Here is an 18,019-nt window from a genome sequence, read left to right on the forward strand (position 1 = left end):
AAATACATCCTATTTACCTCTGCCCAATCATATACTTTGTTAAGGTCTCTTTGTAGAGCGTTCCTATCTTCATCACAAAGTATTTTCTCTACTTATTCTTGTGTCATCTGCGAAACTACTCACTACCGAATCCTTCACATTATTGTCTATGTCTTCAATCATAATCAATTAACAAACAGTATTGCAGCTAACACCGTACCTTGCGCGGCACACCGGATATTACCATTGACTTCATCCGATTTCTCGTCGTTTGCAATAACTATCTGTTTTCTGTTGTGTAAAATTCTTTTAACCATCTTCCTACTTTATCCACGATATTTGTGTTTTTCTAATTTTCTTCGCTAATATATTTATTGGTCTACTTTATCAAAAGCTTTTGCAAAGTCTAAATAAACCACATCTGTTTTCATTTCCGCTTTTCATATTTTTGAATATGTTCTCACGGTGGACTAACAGTTGGGTTTGTGTACTTTTTCCGGGTACGAAACCATATTGTCCTTTTTTATTAAAACAAATTATTTTTTATTAAATGTTTCATAATATTTTTCTTCATTACCCTTTCATAACATCTTTCATATATGTGATGTTAGCTCACAGGCCTATTAATTACTTGCCTCTAGTCTTGATCCACTTTTGAAAGTAGGGGTAAATATTGCTAATTGTGCTCATCATAAATCTTTGCCTGTATCTACACTTTGTCTTAATAATATTGCAAGTGGCTTGCGATAGAATGAACTACTTTCTTTAACAAAATTAGCAGGAATTCCATCAGGCCCTGCAGCAGCTCCATTTTTATTTCATTAATAGCCTGCACAATATCAGCTTCATTAATATCTATGTCAGCTAAATATTCACTATTTTCATCCCTTACTTCTATATCATTATCTTCATTATCTATTCTAGGGGTGAATTCTCTCTTATATCGTTCTGCCAGTATGTTGCAAATTTCCTTTTTTCATTCGTTAATCTCCCTTCAATTCTCAGAGGGCCTATTTCTATTCTTCTTTTATTCATCTTCTTCGCATATGAGTATAATAGCTTGGGGTTTTGCTTGATATTTAATAGGGTTTTTTCTTCCAAGTCCCGTTTTTCATTTTCTTTTGATTGTATAATCTTTTGTTCTGCATTTTCTATCTTACTTTTTAGTTCTATAACTTTCCATGCATTTTTTTCTTTTGCAAGACCTTTTTTCCACTTTCTGATTTTCTGGAACAAGATCCTTCGTGTCTTGGTATAGCAATGAATGATGTTTTACTTTTCTTCTTCGGTATATATTTTTTTTTTTCCGACTATTTTCCTTAATCCCATTTTATATAATATCTCTGTATTTACCCATTATGTCATCACTTACGAAAATGTTATCCCAATCTTTGTTAATTCTTCATTAATTTCTGACCATTTTATATTTTTACTGTAGAAGTTGTATTTTCCATATCCTTCCCACTTTTTCATTTCGTTGCTTATCTCTATTTTCACTTGCTTTGGAATGAACTGTTAATTCTATGACATTATGGCTGAAATATTCGCATTATAAACTATTATTTCTTTAACATAATTCATCTCGTTCACAAATACTAGGTCTAAAGTATTTTCCTTTCTTGTTGGCAGGTGATTTATTTGTTGAATGTTTATTCTAGTAGCATATCTAATAGCTTTTCAAATTGCCTCTTATCTTCTGCACTACTATTACTCTCTTTTTTATATGTATAAGTACAACCACAATCTCCTATTCGTTCTTTTCCATTCTACCACGAAAGGAAAGTTGAAGTTACCAGATAGGAGAATAGTCCAGTCCTTGTGATTTCTACATATATCATCCAATTTTTCAATTATTAAGTCAAACTCTTTAGTATTAGGAGGTCTATATATTACTATGTTCATCAAGTTTTTTTCAGTTCAAATTCTACCGCCCTATTAGTGCACATTCTGAGTTACTATATTTCTCATATATTTTTCCTTGTTTTTTTGTCTTTCCCATATATTGCGGTTCCCCCTTGATTTCTATTTTTTCTATCTGATCTATAAGTTTGGAACCCTTTATTTGATCATCATTTCCCAGTCATCTTGGGAATACCAGGTTTCACTTATATTCATTATATCTATTTTCTTTTCATTTTTGGGTTAGTTCTTCTAAGTACTCTATTTTTCTTTTTGAGTTACTCGTAACTAAACCTCGCGCATTCCATCACTATGATGGTTTGCGTGTTTTCTCCTTCATTTAATACTGGTAGTAATAAGGATTTTCCCATGTCTCTTTCCTGTTCTGGTATGTTGTTCTTTTTTTCATTTCCAGAAATTCTGACATTAAAAAATCCAACTTTTCCCACCTAATATTTGATCTTCCTTCATCATAATTATTCTATTTTGTGTCTGAATCTGCAATTTTCTCCGTTTCTGCAATATCCTCTTGCATAATAAATACAGTTTATTATCTCTTGAGTAGAATTTCGGAGCTGATGCTTTGAAATTTTTTGCTGACACCTCTGCATATCTCATTGGTGGTTTGCTTTTCTCTTTTACCTGATATTCTTGATTTCTCTCTTTATTTGTTTCTTTCTTATTTTGGATTTTATTACTTGGTTGGTTATTTATTTGATTATGATTCATGGCTACAGGGTGCATATATTTGCATTTTTTGTCGAACTTACATCCTTTTCCTTCTTTTAGGTTTTTTACATATTTTTGATGCAGATCTCTGCAATCATCCCCATATCCATCTAAGTATGCACATTTACCATATATTTCATAGTTTTTGACATATCTTAGGATGTTTGTAGTAACATCTTTCTCCAAATCTGCAATTCCCTCTTTTCAAAAGGTTTGCAGATTTTGTCTTTCTTGTCTATTTTTTCCTCTTTCCCGTCATTGTATAGATCTGGGTAGAGCCTCTTCGGGATTTGCTTTTCTGTTGTCATCTCGTAATTTATTTCTTCGTAGGTATGCTGCTTTATTGCCTCATATGTAGTATCAATGAGTATCTCTGCATCCATACTTTTATCTTGTTCTTTGGTTTTCCTTATTTTTTTCTGTCATTTCATTTTTGTTTACTTCTCTTCCGTTTTCCTCTTCTTCACTTCTTCTTTCTTCTTCCTCTTCTTCTTCATCCTCAACTATTTGTACATTCAATCTTGATTTAATAACATTGTCTATCCATGATAGACATGTTGACAAAAATTCTTGTATCTTTTCTCAAATCTTGTATTACCTCAGCACACTGTGATGGGTCCCCGGAATGTTGCATGCAGCACATTTTCTGATTAGGTTTTTGTGGATTGACTATGCTATACAAACCTTACACAGTTTGCATGCTTTTGGCATTCTTTTTCCTAATGCATCAATTAGGATATTCACAAGATTCACCTTATTCATTTTCTTTGTCGGAATATGTTGGTTTATGTATATTTTCTTTATGAGTCTCTTGACCACTTGGATTTTATTTGGAACTTCTTCAATTATTTTCAAGATGTTTTCATTAGATTTGTTCCAGTTTGAAGGATTATATCCTTCTAATATATCTATGAATGCTTTTGTATCTTTTTGGTTAGGACTGTTGCTGATTTCATAGATGAGAAATGCCAGTTCCCTTCCTGCTACCTCATCGTATTGCGAATCTGCTAGACACGCCAAATTACGCCACCTCTTCCCGCAGTTGGAACTTACTGCCATCTTGTTCTGATTTATAGTATTACACTTGATAAACTAACTTAGAAGACGCTTTATCCTACTATTTTCACACTAATCTTATCACCGATAGTTCACGAACACTTCTAGATATTTCTCAAATTCTAGTCGTATGTTAAACTTGTGATATCTGTTGATTAATCTGACTTCACGCGGTACGACTCACCAAGCAAGATGGCTACTTACGGGAGAGAGAGAGAGAGAGACGAGAGAGAGAGATAGAGAGAGAGAGAGAGAGCGAGCTTTAGTTGTGTATTTGGTCATATTGTTTTTTGTTGTCAAAGTTTGTTGGGACAGTGTTGGTTTTAGGCGTTAGTGCAGTCATTAAAGAGAGAGAGAGAGAGAGAGAGAGAGAGAGAGAGATGAAGCTTCGGTGTATATTTCGTCATATTTTTTTGGTCAAAGTTTATTGGGACAGTGTTAGACTTAGGTATTAGAGCATTCATTAAAAAAGAGAGAGAGAGAGAGAGAGAGAGAGAGAGAGAGAGAGAGAGACTTTGGTTTTATATGTGGTTGTTATATTGTTTTCTGTCGACAAAGTTTTTTGGGGCTGCGTTTAATTTAAGCATTAGAACATTCATTAAAAGAGAGAGAGAGAGAGAGAGAGAGAGAGAGAGAGAGAGAAAGAGAAAGAGAGAGAGAGAGAGAGACCATTCTCGAGATGAAGACAAAATACTAGATGTTAAAAGGTAAATGCGGAGGAGGAAGGAAAATTCCATAGGCAGAAAATACCGGTAACAGCCAATTTGAGTTCGTATAGAACGAAATTTTGAATCGGGGAAAAACTCCCCGTTTCTTAATATTGCAGCAGTGAGAAATGTTTTCTTATCTTTTCTAAAAAAAAAAAAAAACATAAAGCAATTATAATTGCTTTGTGATTTTCTAAACTGGAGCCAGAGGTAAAATTAGAGGAACAGAGTGGAAGGGATGAGTTAGAAGAAGAAGAAGAAGAAGAGAAGAAGAGAGATTGATAGTGAAGAAATAAATACTTGTAGATTGGGGGTCTGGAAGAGATGGAGTAAGAGTCGATGATGTAGGAAACTGGGGAGAAGATTGGGGGTGGGGGGTTAGGGGGGTGATTAGGGATGGGGGTGTGGATAGGGAGGGGAGAGGAGAGATGCTGTCGACCCCATAAAGGTTTAGGTTACCCACAAGGCTCGTTTTACCACCCAGGATAAACTGCCAATCAGTGTCTTCCGAGCCCCGTCGTTAGTCGTAATTAGCCAATCAACTGACACAGCCAAACGAGGCAGTTCCGTCGTGCCTTACCTTTTGGTTGGACACCTTTTCCTCTTCTTAGTAATAAGGTAGATTGTTTTATCTTTTCTCCTTCCGCGCCCTCTCTCTCTCTCTCTCTCTCTCTCTCTCTCTCTCTCTCTCTCTCTCTCTCCTATTTAGAAAGTGTCCTCTCTCTCTCTCTCTCTCTCTCTCTCTCTCTTGTGGAGGTGCTCTCGCTCTCTCTCTCTCATCTCTCTCTCTCTCTCTTGTGGAAGTGCTCTCTCTCTCTCTCTCTCTCTCTCTCTCTCTCTCTCTTGTGTAGGTGCGCGCGCTCTCTTTTTGTGGAGGTGCTCTCTCTCTCTCTCTTTGAGGAAGTGCTCTTTCTCTCTCTCTCTTTTGTGGAGGTGCTCTCTCTCTCTTATTAGAAGGTGCTCTCTCTCTCTCTCTATTTGGTGGAGGTGCATGCTCTCTCTATCACCCTTTTTTTTTGGAGGTGCTCTCTCTCTCTCTCTCTCTCTCTCTCTCTCTCTCTCTCTCTCTCTCTCTCTGTGTATGTGTGTGTGTGTGTGTGTGTGTGTGGAGAGGGTAGGGCACTGGTATCGTGAATTTCCAAGGAACTAACATTCTGCAATCATGAAATATCTCGCTTGGAGACCTCTTACAAAAATCGTGACTTAATACTTATAGAAAAATTGCTTCAACGTTTCTTCTTGAATGTTTTACCATCGAATTTTGATACAGAAACAGTTTCTTTTATATTTTCACCGTAATAAAGATTAATAACTAAGGTGTGCGTTCTAAGTGTTGAAATCAATATATTCTCTCGCTTCTTGATATCTTAAGATATTGCAGTGTCTTCTATAGCACACATTTAATGTTGCTGTTTTAATTGTTAAGATATATAAATACATACATATGTATGTATATATATAGATATATACATATATATAATATAATATATATATTTATATTATATATATATTATATAATATTATTATACTATATACACACATATACATATATAAGGGGAAATAGAGGAGATTATGCTTAGTTTCCTTGTAATGATTCCAATGAACGCACGAGATCTCCCAGCCAGGATCCACTTGCCCACTCAGGCCTATATAATGATGTTGCACATCCATATTTATCTAAGCTGAAACGAGCGAGCTACCATCGCTTTTCAAGATTACGTTTCATCTGTCTCAAGATGAGTCAGCTAATGAAGTCATCAATGTTAATAAGAAGGACTTTTTTTTTTTTATCTGTCTAATAGGTGTTTTTTTTTTCTAAATTGTAATGGCCCGGAGAAATATAATAGGGTAAAAAGTGGGGTTTGAACCTGAAGTAAGTTGTAGACGTAAATGACAGTATACTTACAATTTATGACTTTGTACCTCGGCACTTTGAGTTGTCTACACAGTTTTAAATAATGCATTTCTATATGCAGCATTAACAACAGCATTTCGACCTATAAATTCACTCCGTAGTAGGAGGAGCGCGGTCATTGCACCTCGTGTGGTGCAATGTAGGCATTACTTAACGTTCTTTATAGCGTCCCTTCGGTCCCTAGCTGCAACTCCTTTCATTGCTTTTAGTGTAGCTCCGTTAGCCTTATCAAGAACACAATGGATAGCATACATTAGCAAAAACAAATACAATGTTTGAATCACCCAAATTATATAAATATATATATATAATATATATATATATATATATATATAATTATATATACATTATATATATAGATATATTATATATATATTATATATATATATATATAATATTTGTGTTGGAAAGAAGTAAAATATATGTAAAATGAGAGGTGATCATGCGCATGTCTGTACAACAGATGATTCATGAATTGTGTTTTGAAACTCAAATGTTTTGTATCACCTCAATTTTCTTCTTTGCAGATGGCTAGGAAGCCTCTCCGAGACCCTTCAGTGGCCGAGGTATGTTAATGATTTTACCTGTGTCAATAGCAGAGGTTTTAGATTATGGCGTCCATACACGCATGTAAACCCTTTTTCCATTATTACATTTTTTTTTTTTTTAGTTTTTACTCTGAATTGCCTTGCCAATTTTGTTTTAATACTTTCCATATATTCATGAACTCATTTTTGTTTTTGTCTGTATCTAGTATGTTGATTTTCCGTTCATAATTGTACTATTATTTTCTATTCTACTATTCTGTACTTCTCTATTTTATCATTCTTTTATATTTATTTACACAGTTGGGTTGCTCTTCTGCTGAAGCATCGTTAGGAAAAACGGACATATTTTCCCTGATCCATGTGAATAGAAACTGCTTTTGAATAGTAATGGCGATAATGTAAAATAAAGAAAGGCGATAAGAATTTGCGAAGAGAATAAGATATTTTCTTAATTTTACCAGTACATTTAAACACTTCGACATTTTAAGGGGATTTTGGCTCTGCATATAACCGAACGTCATTTTTCCTTTTACGTTAAATGCAAATGAATGTTTATAGTTTAGAGTTCTCTAAAAAATAAAAAGAATTTATTTTCAAATCTCCGGTGGATATTTGTAAATAAATGAATGTTTAATATCCAAAGTTCTCCAGAGAACCTGATTTATTTTAAAATTTCATTTGGACGTGAATAATTAAACGAACGCTTTTAGTTTGATAATTCTCCTAAAGAACGAGAACTTGAATTTATTTTCGAATTTCCTATGGACCGAGTTGATAAGATCACTGTACCGTTTCCTGAATTTCAAAGCAAGCTTGGCTCTGGATTCCGAAACCACTTCACTCTTATACTCTTTTGAAACGTCTCGACTTATTATGGCCTTGGTCCCGTCGCGCTGTTTCAGACCTGTGACGTGAAGCATCGTCAAGCATCTACTGTTGTTTGTTGTTTCGTTGATGAAACAAGAGGAGGGAAAGCTTTGTTGTTTCGTTGTTTCATTGATGAAACAAGAGGAGGGAAAGCTGCTTCGTCCATTCTCTGGTGAGGTATTTGGAAGCGAAACTTGGCAGAAGTCAGAGGCTCTGAAAATGGAGGTGGCCTTTTAATTAATAGGCTCTTGTCACTCTGCGACTGCAAAGGTTCCTTTGGAGTTGTACTTTGCAGTGGTAGTACGTCACATATACAGGCATTACACACACACACACACACGCACACACACACGAAGAACAGCAAGCAACAATCACAACACGAGGTTCGCCCGATCGACGACGAATTTATTAATCCATTTCCGCGGAGTCAAGCAAAAAAAAAAAAAAAAAAAAAAAAAAACCCTTCTCGCCGTAGGTAGAAGGACGAAGACGTTCTTCAAAAGTCCGTCATCGGAGTTTATAACAGGGATCGTGCTGCATGAAACTACCACTGACCATAAATCGGACTCTCTCTCTCTCTCTCTCTCTCTCTCTCTCTCTCTCTCTCTCTCTCTCTCTCTCTCTCTCTGCCGGCGAGCCCAGGAATGAAGTCATCCGTCATAAAGTCAGCCGTTTACTTTGATGAATGAAACCATTCATTATCCTGATAATCGGTCATTTGCTGTCGTATATCTAATCAATTTCAAGATTTAAGGTCGCTTTCTGTGACGGTTTTTATTTTTAGGGGAAAACTAGCTTTGGAGAAACTAAGGAGAAAACCAAAAGTCAGCATCTCTCTCTCTCTCTCTCTCTCTCTCTCTCTCTCTTTTTTTTTTTTTTTTTTTTTTTTTTTACCCAGATTGGTTTAGGAACATGAGCTGGCGTCGCATAGTAGTAGTGGTCACCGGCTTTTGTAATGAGAAGTTCTGCAAAAGTATTCACTCGAAAAAAATCTTGATAGTTTTTCAGCAATTTGTTTATGTATTCATGAACAGAAGGAGTTCAGTAAAGCCCGTATACAAGTATAGCAACATGTATTAGGGGAGCAAGCAAGGATTTATGATAAATGAATGAAGTACAGTTGAATGATGATCATTTGAAGAGTTTTTGCTGTAAATTTATTGATAATAGTTTGAAGACTTGTTACTGTAAATTTATTGATGATAATTTGAAGACTTGTTGCTGTAAATTTATTAATAATAATTTGAAGACTTATTACTGTAAATTTATTGATGATAATTTGAAGACTTGTTACTGTAAATTTATTGATGATAATTTGAAGACTTGTTCCTGTAAATTTATTGATAATAATTTGAAGACTTGTTACTGTAAATTTATTGATAATAATTTGAAGACTTGTTGCAGTAAATTTATTAATATTAATTTGAAGATTTGTTACTGTAAATTTATTGATGATAATTTGATGACTTGTTACTGTAAATTTATTGATAATAATTTGAAGACTTGTTACTGTAAATTTATTGATGATAATTTGAAGACTTGTTCCTGTAAATTTATTGATGATAATTTGAAGATGTGTTGCTGTAAATTTATTGATAATAGTTTGAAGACTTGTTGCTGTAAATTTGTTGGAGATAATTAACTGGGCCTATTGGTTACGTATCTCGACTCCCTATTGCAAAATTACAGGAAATGAAATACTATTACTATGATTACTGAACAATTATTAATATCCGGCGAACTTCGCTGAATAGAATCCCCACATTTGGGAAAGAAAGAAAGAACGAAATAAGGAAGAAATTCTTATGAATATACTCAAAGTCAGTAGTTAGAGAAAGAGATTAAATAAAAAAAAAAGGTGAGATTTTGAAGAATATAATACACAAAGAGGAGAACTTGATTATTTGGGTATAATGGAATTAGGAATAAGAAAGAATTGCAAAGTACCGGGAAGCTGAATCTCCCGGACTTCTAGAAGGCTCTTACTACAAAAAACACCCCCCCCCCCTTCCCCCCCCTCCCCCCCCTTTCCTTACAGTCTTTAAAAGAAAAAAAAAAAATAGTGCGGTGAATCACGGGAAAATTTGCATGAGTACAGTAAAGTCCTTGAAAAGTCTGGAACATCTTTAGTTGTTTAATATTTCTCCAAAAATAAGCAGAAGGTAACAGTACAACAAATATTGAAAACTGATGTACTTTTGGCTTATAATGAATAAATTTCTATATGGAGAAGGATCTCACACAACGCTGTTGATCTTGGAAATTACTTTGATCAAATTGAATGGTCTAAAATTACATGAAAGGGAAAAGTGAGTACACTTTTGTAATATGTAAAAAATAAAAAGAAGGAAGATTTTGAAAAGTGAGTGAACTGAATTCCACATAGGAGACAGAGCCCATTGGAATTAATCTTGAGAGGGAAAACATATATTTTTATTTTACTGTATTTCTAAATAGAAAAAATTGTGTAGGCATGAAAGGCATTCATAGAGTATTTATGAGAGAGAGAGAGAGAGAGAGAGAGAGAGAGAGAAACTAAAAATAATTAATCGGAAAATATATCCTTTCAATTCGAATACCTCAGTTCAAGATCGTCCAGTTGCAAACCAAACCCTAGTTACTCTTCAAGTCTCTCTCTCTCTCTCTCTCTCTCTCTCTCTCTCTCTCTCTCTCTCTCTCTCTCTCCGTTTAACCGGTCATTATCTCGTATCGTAGGAAGGCCTGCAGTGGCGCATTACTTTTATCTTGAGGCACTAATGGACAGAGATGACCCTTAAGTAACCAATTTTATAATTGGTCTTTAATTGTGGGCGTGATCCGCAAAGGACGGTTGACGTGGCGGACCAACCCCGAAGCTCTGGAGGTTCGAACAGATGGTCAGCGTTTTTGATTGGTAGCTGGTCCCCCGTCCTAATTACTCTTGCTGTCCTAATTAGCGTCTTATTTGATCCTTAATTTTTTTAATTTTTTTTCCGTATGTTGTTAAGGTATACGTTGGTGTTGTTGTTGTTGTTGGCAATGTTGTTTCCAACCCCCCCCCCCCCCTCTCTCTCTCTCTCTCTCTCTCTCTCTCTCTCTCTCTCTCTGTCTGTCTCCCTCTCTCTCTCATATATATATATATATATATATAATATATATATATATATATATATATTATATATATATATATATATATATATATATATATATATTCACATACACATAACATATACATATAAATTCATATTGTAGAGATGCATTAGAAATCGCTTATAACGTCTCTCTCTCTCTCTCTCTCTCTCTCTCTCTCTCTCTCTCTCTCTCGTCTCTCTCTCTCTCTCTCTCTCTCTCTGAATTCTGCACTAGTTATTTATTCTCAAATAGTTTGATATCCTTAATTTAGCGGTTAATCGTAGAAGCAACAATTGGAATAGGTAGAAAGGGATTAGCAGATATAAAATTAAATGTATTTGGTGCTCAAGATAGATTTCTAACGTATAATATACTCTGTTGCTTCTTTCCGTTCATTTTGATATACTTACTAAGACATACATACATATTTAATATATAAATATATATATATATATATATATATATATATATATATATATATATATATATTATATATATATATATGTATATATATATATATGCATGTATTATGTATGTATGTATGTATGTCTTTTTATGTATATTAAACTCAACGAAAAGAAGCAACGGAATATATTATACATGAGAAATCTATCTTTAGTACCAAATACACTTCATTATATCAAAGAGAGAAACATTAGTATTCAACAAATCGAAAAAAAAAAATAATATACAACCCAATTTGATGATAGACTAGAAGACATTTATTGCATCAAAACATCTGTAACTGCCTTTAATAAAGTTAATGCATTCGGATTCTCCCATTTCACCGGAGATTATGAATGCGGAGCCTTCGCGATTTACGGCATGACGTCAGCAATTCCGAAATTTATTTCGCGGTGCCTGAAAGGGTTTCCGGTTACAGTTGGACCGGTAAATGTTTAGTTAGATAGATAATTTTCTTTACACTTTTTGACTTCCTTCGTTGCATGTGGATATTTCGTTTCGTTTAGCTGGCGAGGTCATGACCAATAAGGTGTTATTTATAGGAGTGTAATAATAATAATAATAATAATAATAATAATAATAATAATAATAATAATAATAATAATAATAATAATAATAGGTGGGTAAGTCGTTAAGCAGGGATTCTAATTGGTCGTTAGTTGGTGACGAAATCTGTCGCCAAACAACGACCGATATAATAATAATGATAATGTTATAAGAGGTCCATTATACTAATAAAAATGTTGCGAGTTCGTGTATAACTTAAAAAACCCTTTATAAAGCTTTTGAACCCTCCTAGGGAAGTGTTCGAAAGCTTTGTAAAGGGTTTTTTAAATTACACACGAACTTGCAACATTTTTTTTATTATAATGGACCTCTTAGAACATTACTCTCGTGATAGAGAGTTCTTCCCAAATAATAATAATAATTAATAATAATAAACTTCATTGGGTAGAATGGCTGTCTAGATGCTTTTGAGATTTTTTTATTGTATTCAGTGAATTTTGTTTGCGAAAAAGTCTTCTACCTCAGTCATATTGAAAAATAATAATGAATGAAAAAAATATTAACACTGATGGCGAAAAAATCCACAGTGCTGTAGATGTAAATATATGTATATATATATATATATATATATATATATATATATATATATATATATATATATATATATATATATTATATATTTCGGAATACATATTTACATACAAAACTGTGGATTTCTTTACCATTTAATAATTCATGTCATTATGAGATCTTTAATAATAATAATAATAATAATAATAATAATAATAATAATAATAATAATAATAATAATAATGTCAAAGTAAACTCCCGATTTATTAATTCAGGGAGAGCCAGGGTCCCCGAAATCGGAGGGCAAGACCCGAATTCGCCCAGATGCGAAATTGCTCTGTCTAGGGCAGAGAAGGTTGCCTCGTGAAGGAAAGAGGACTGGCAATTGTAAGCTGTCACTGAAGAGAGAGAGAGAGAGAGAGAGAGAGAGAGAAGGAGAGTGAGAGGGGGGGGAGGTGGGGTGGTGGGGAAGGGGATGTTTCCGGGGTTCGGAATGGATGAGGAGAGAAAGTTCTGAAGGCCTAGAACCTCGGGAGAAGAGGAGAGCGAGAGAGAGAGAGAGAGAATGCCTTCCGAGCTTGGAATGGATAGGATAAAATCTCTTAGCAGTATAGAACCTCGGTAGAAGAAGAAGAAGAAGAACAAGAACAAGAACAAGAACAAGAAGAACAAGAAGAGAGAGAGAGAGAGACTGACTTTGAGCCCAATCATAGTATTAATGTTAATTTTTCTGAGTCTGCTCTTTTGCAGTTTCATTATATCCAGACTTGGTTTATATATATATATATATATATATATATATATATATATATATATATATATATATATATATAATATATATTACATAGTTTATTTATTTTGTCTGTATTCAGATAGAAGAAACTCTTCCTCTGAATCTGGCTTAGCAGCTTCTACCTGCAAACAGATGCACTAATAATAATAATAATAATAATAATATAATAATAATAATATAATAATAATAATCATAATTCATTTGAAAGATCGAAGTGCAAATGACTCCGGATTCTCGTTAACGAATTTGATTTTAAGAGATAATTAATTGGGAGCTTCATCTTCATTAGACGTCGAATTAATCTTAGGGGGAGGGAAATTTACGTTCTCTAATCAGCAGACCCATCATCATTATGCCTAATTATCTAGGCCTAATTTGTTTCCGTAAGGAAGCATTTTGTGGTAATTGATAAACCAACATGTCGGGGGGAACGTGAATATAAGCAGACGTGCGACTGATGGGATGTTATCGTGTAATTAGCGTTTTTTTTTTTTTTTTTTTTTTTTAGGCAGTTGGATTTGACATCGTAATTTGTTGGCATTTGGTGCAGCGATGGTGAAGGTTAGAAGTCTTCGGTTCATTTTGTAATTGTTGGATCATTTCGATTTGTAATGGTGTATGCAATGGTGTATAGTTCAGAGCTCCAAGTCGCAATTATTTTTTTGTTCTTTTTGCTCCAAAGTCTTCTAAAATATCCTACTTTACCCATAAAAAAGCGTATACCTGCATATGTAGACTCCAAAGCGGTCGAAAACCCCATTATCTAACAAGGGTGGTGATATGCGTGTTTGAAAATGCCAATTTACAAACGCGTTTTCTCACGATTTTTTTTCTAATCAGCCCCTGGAGACCCTTAATATTGTGAACGCCTCTATTGACACCAGAAAAAATGATTGGTTTGTGGCTGTTAAAACTGTCGTCGCAACATCTAGTTGCGTTAAGAGAAAAATTTAAATTTCCCATCTCCATGTTCGAAATAAGTGAAATCTTTTAAAATTATGTATTAGATTTTACAGACACTATGACTGACGTGAGTCGATAATTTATCATTTAAATTAATAAATATTTAGTCCTTGTCATATGTCAAGGCATGGATCTATAGATGAAATTTACTAAGGCGGTAATGTGTCAATGCAAAGATCTGTAGATAACATTTTACACTCAGGATATCCATGTGTCAAGAATAGGATCTATAAAAGAGCTGTATAGGTCATATATGTATTGCAAAGACTTCTTGAGTTTATGCTAAGTTTAAATTTCCTAGGATGACTTAGCATCATATATTACAAAGGCTTCTTGAGTTCCGTAAATTGAAAATTACTAAATAGAATGACTCAGGAAATTTTTTTTTCTGATTTTTAATACCAAGTTGAGAACTGTACGATGAAGGAAAGCCGAGTTTGAAATATATATAGTTGTTTCGTCATTTTATCTTCAAGAAATAATTGAATAAAAGCCTTTTCTTCTCGTGCTTATTAGCAGGTAATTTGCGTTTGATGAAAGTTTTCACGCCGTTAAAAGTTTATTTATAAATGTGTTTCTGTAGTATTTTTTATTTATTAAACATATTGAAACAATACTCGCCTGGAAGTATTTTTTATGCTTCATTTACTTAAAAATTAGTTTTTGACGCTGAAACTTTGATAAACAAAGAATTACTTCACTGAAAATTATTACTATTATTTTTAATTATTAGTATTGTTCCTGATCTTGTCATAACTGCCGCTGATTAAAATGATCTTATCAGCAGCAATTTCAAACAATAAAAGTTTAAAAGAGAGAATTTTATCCAAGATTCAATGAATGGTTTGAAAAAATGATGCGAGATTCATCATATCTTTGGTATTGCCGGAGTTTCTTCATGTTTTCAGAAGCCAGTAGTTTAACACAAATCTATTAATCACTTTCACTTGTACTTGAAGCCTCTCTGGTTCGTATATTGCGCGTGCACGAATGTGATATATATATATATATATATAGATATATATTATATATATATATATATATATATAGTATGTGTGTGTGTGTGTATATAATCTATATATGTGTGTGTGTGTGTGTGTATATATATATATATATGTGTGTGTGTGTGTGTATATATATATATATTATATATATATATATATATATATATATATATAATATGATATATATATATATGTGTGTGTGTGTGGTGTGTGTGTGTGTGTGTATATTACATATATATATATATATATATATATTTATATAATATATTATATAATCTATATATATATTATATACTAGAACATATATATATATATATGTATATATATATATATATATAAAAATAAATATCATACTATATATATATATATATATATATATATACTTAACATCACAGTACGTAGATGATGCACGTGACTTATTACATAAAGCGAATACCACAGGAAAATGATAGGCAGAGGTCAGTACCAAGCTCTTTCCTCCTTCATTCAGGCATCGTCAGGGCAATATATATATGATATATATATATATATATATATATATATATATATATATATATATATATATATATATATATATATATATATATATATATATATATATATTATATATATATATATCTATAAATTAACTCGTGACACACGAGATGACAAAAGACGAAGACCTACCCTTGTCACCTTTTGCCAAGTCTTACACCTGTCCACAAATTTATGTGGTTGTTAAAGTTAACGACTTGTTAAAAGCTCAGGTTGGAGTAGTAAAAGAAGGGACTTCATATGTTGACCCGGCAAGGTTTATGGCACTTAAGTGATTAATGGGAGTATGGCATGCCAAGGTTAAGAATTTTTTCCCCTCTTTTAATTTTTATTCTTTAAAGGCCCCGTGTGTGTGTGTGTGTGTGTGTGTGTGTGTGTGTGTGTGTGTGTGTGTGTGTGTGTGTGTGTGTGTGTGTGTATCCCAGATTTTCATTTCCTAATGTAGAAAGGTAGCGCGTGTGTGGAATTTTTTCGTGCATTGTGTAAAAAGTTTAACTTCAATATATCTTAATTGTGTGAGATGTCGCTGCTATGTTATGAGTTTGTCAATATTGCTGTTTTTATAAGTAATGACGGAGGTCATATTTGTTATTGTTGATATTGTGAATGATTACGTGTTATAATGACTTGATCGCTATGGAATAATACTTTTTTAATCAGGGGTGTCATGGCCTTTTCCGACCATGGTTGTAATAATAATAATAATAATAATAATAATAATAATAATAATAATAATATAATAATAATATAATAATAATATAATAATAATATATTATATTATTATTATTATTATTATTATTAGTATTATTATTATTATTATTTAGAGTGACTTTTTCGATTAATACCTTTTCGAGATTACAAATCCTCTGATTGCTCTGTTCGGTGAAATTATTTCTTTCTAACAGGCTCCAGAATTCTCTCCGGCCTTGTTTCCTTTCCTTCCTCTTCACCTTATAGATGAGGTTGATAGGTTGCCTGACCCAGTGGCCTCTGGACAATTGAAAAAAAAAAATCATTTTTCTTTGCTCGCTACCTGACATTTACGATACAATGAACATCTTGAAATTTAGTGCTTCCATCCCGATGGTATACCAAGCAAGGGGAATATTCCTTGCTTAGTGTTTCGTGGTTTTCTGAACGATTCAGGGTATGCCTCGAGATGTTAAATTGCCCTTCCCGTCGCCTTCCAATTAATGGCAAAACACACACACACACACACACACACAATTGAGCTCGTTGATATGGTATGGAAATTAATAATTTGTTAGCTGAAGTTTCGACCGTTTCCAGATTGTCTGTGTCTCACACAGTCGATTAGCAAAGGTCATCAGTACAATCTCTCTCTCTCTCTCTCTCTCTCTCTCTCTCTCTCTCTCTCTCTCTCTCTCAATCAGTAAAGGTCATCAGCATACCACCCCATTCCTCCGCCTACCCTTCCTCTCTCTCTCTCTCTCTCTCTCTCTCTCTCTCTCTCTCTGGTATTCTTCCCATTTCTTGTATTTTCGTCAGAATTTCTGTTGTTTTCATCTCTCTCTTATTCCTGTTATTCGTACTGTGTCTCGTGTTTTCCTTTCGTGTCACCTCTCTTTTCTTTCGGAAATGTTAATTTTTGTTTCATTTTTTAAGTTTCATTCTCTCTCTCTCTCTCTCTCTCTCTCTCTCTCTCTCTCTCTCTCTCTCTCTCTCAATCGAGTCTCACTCATTGCAATTTCCTGCATTGTTGTTCGACATGTTGCAATACGTTGCAAGCGTCGGGGGATCAGGGAACATTGACACTTGCAATTTTCTTCTTCAGCTCTTCCCTGGTAAAATCCATCACTGCAATGGCGAACCGACGTCTCAGTATATATTACTTTTTTTTTTTTGTTCTTAATCTTGATCGAAAATTTCACGAGATTTTGTCTATAAGGTATTGTAGATCTTGTGTGTGCGTGTGTGTGTGTGTGTATACATACATACTTATATACATATATATATATGTGTGTGTGTGTGTGTGTATGTATATATATGTATATATATTATATATATGATATATATATATATAATATATATATTACATAATAGCTACGCAACTTCATTTTGTAATATATTCATATTACTCTGGATAGTTTAGATCCCAGGTTCTTTAATTTAAAGAGAGAGAGAGAGAGAGAGAGAGAGAGAGAGAGAGAGAGAGAGAGAGAGAGAGAGAAATGTCCTTCATCGTGTGTCCATCTCCCGTCGTGTTCATTGGTGTATCCATTTTATGGAGAGAGAGAGAGAGAGAGAGAGAGAGAGAGAGAGAGAGAATACGCGCGTCAAGCACCATGGTGCTTATTTTCTATTCTGTGCGAAGAAGGTATCGAGAATTTGAAATAACTTCCTACAAGCCT

The 18,019-nt window shown here is 33.7% G+C and overlaps 1 long non-coding RNA gene across 1 annotated transcript in view; it reads left to right on the plus strand.

Moving 5' to 3' along the window:
• The window catches only part of LOC135216527 (uncharacterized), a 209,699-nt gene that overhangs the window by 76,638 nt on the left and 115,042 nt on the right, over nucleotides 1–18,019 (plus strand). The window contains exon 2 of the long non-coding RNA XR_010314913.1: nucleotides 6,813–6,851. This is a non-coding gene — a long non-coding RNA (uncharacterized LOC135216527). The remainder of the gene's footprint in view (nucleotides 1–6,812; nucleotides 6,852–18,019) is intronic.

The sequence above is a fragment of the Macrobrachium nipponense genome, chromosome 11 (assembly GCF_015104395.2).
Source record: "Macrobrachium nipponense isolate FS-2020 chromosome 11, ASM1510439v2, whole genome shotgun sequence".
Classification (NCBI taxonomy): domain Eukaryota; kingdom Metazoa; phylum Arthropoda; class Malacostraca; order Decapoda; family Palaemonidae; genus Macrobrachium; species Macrobrachium nipponense.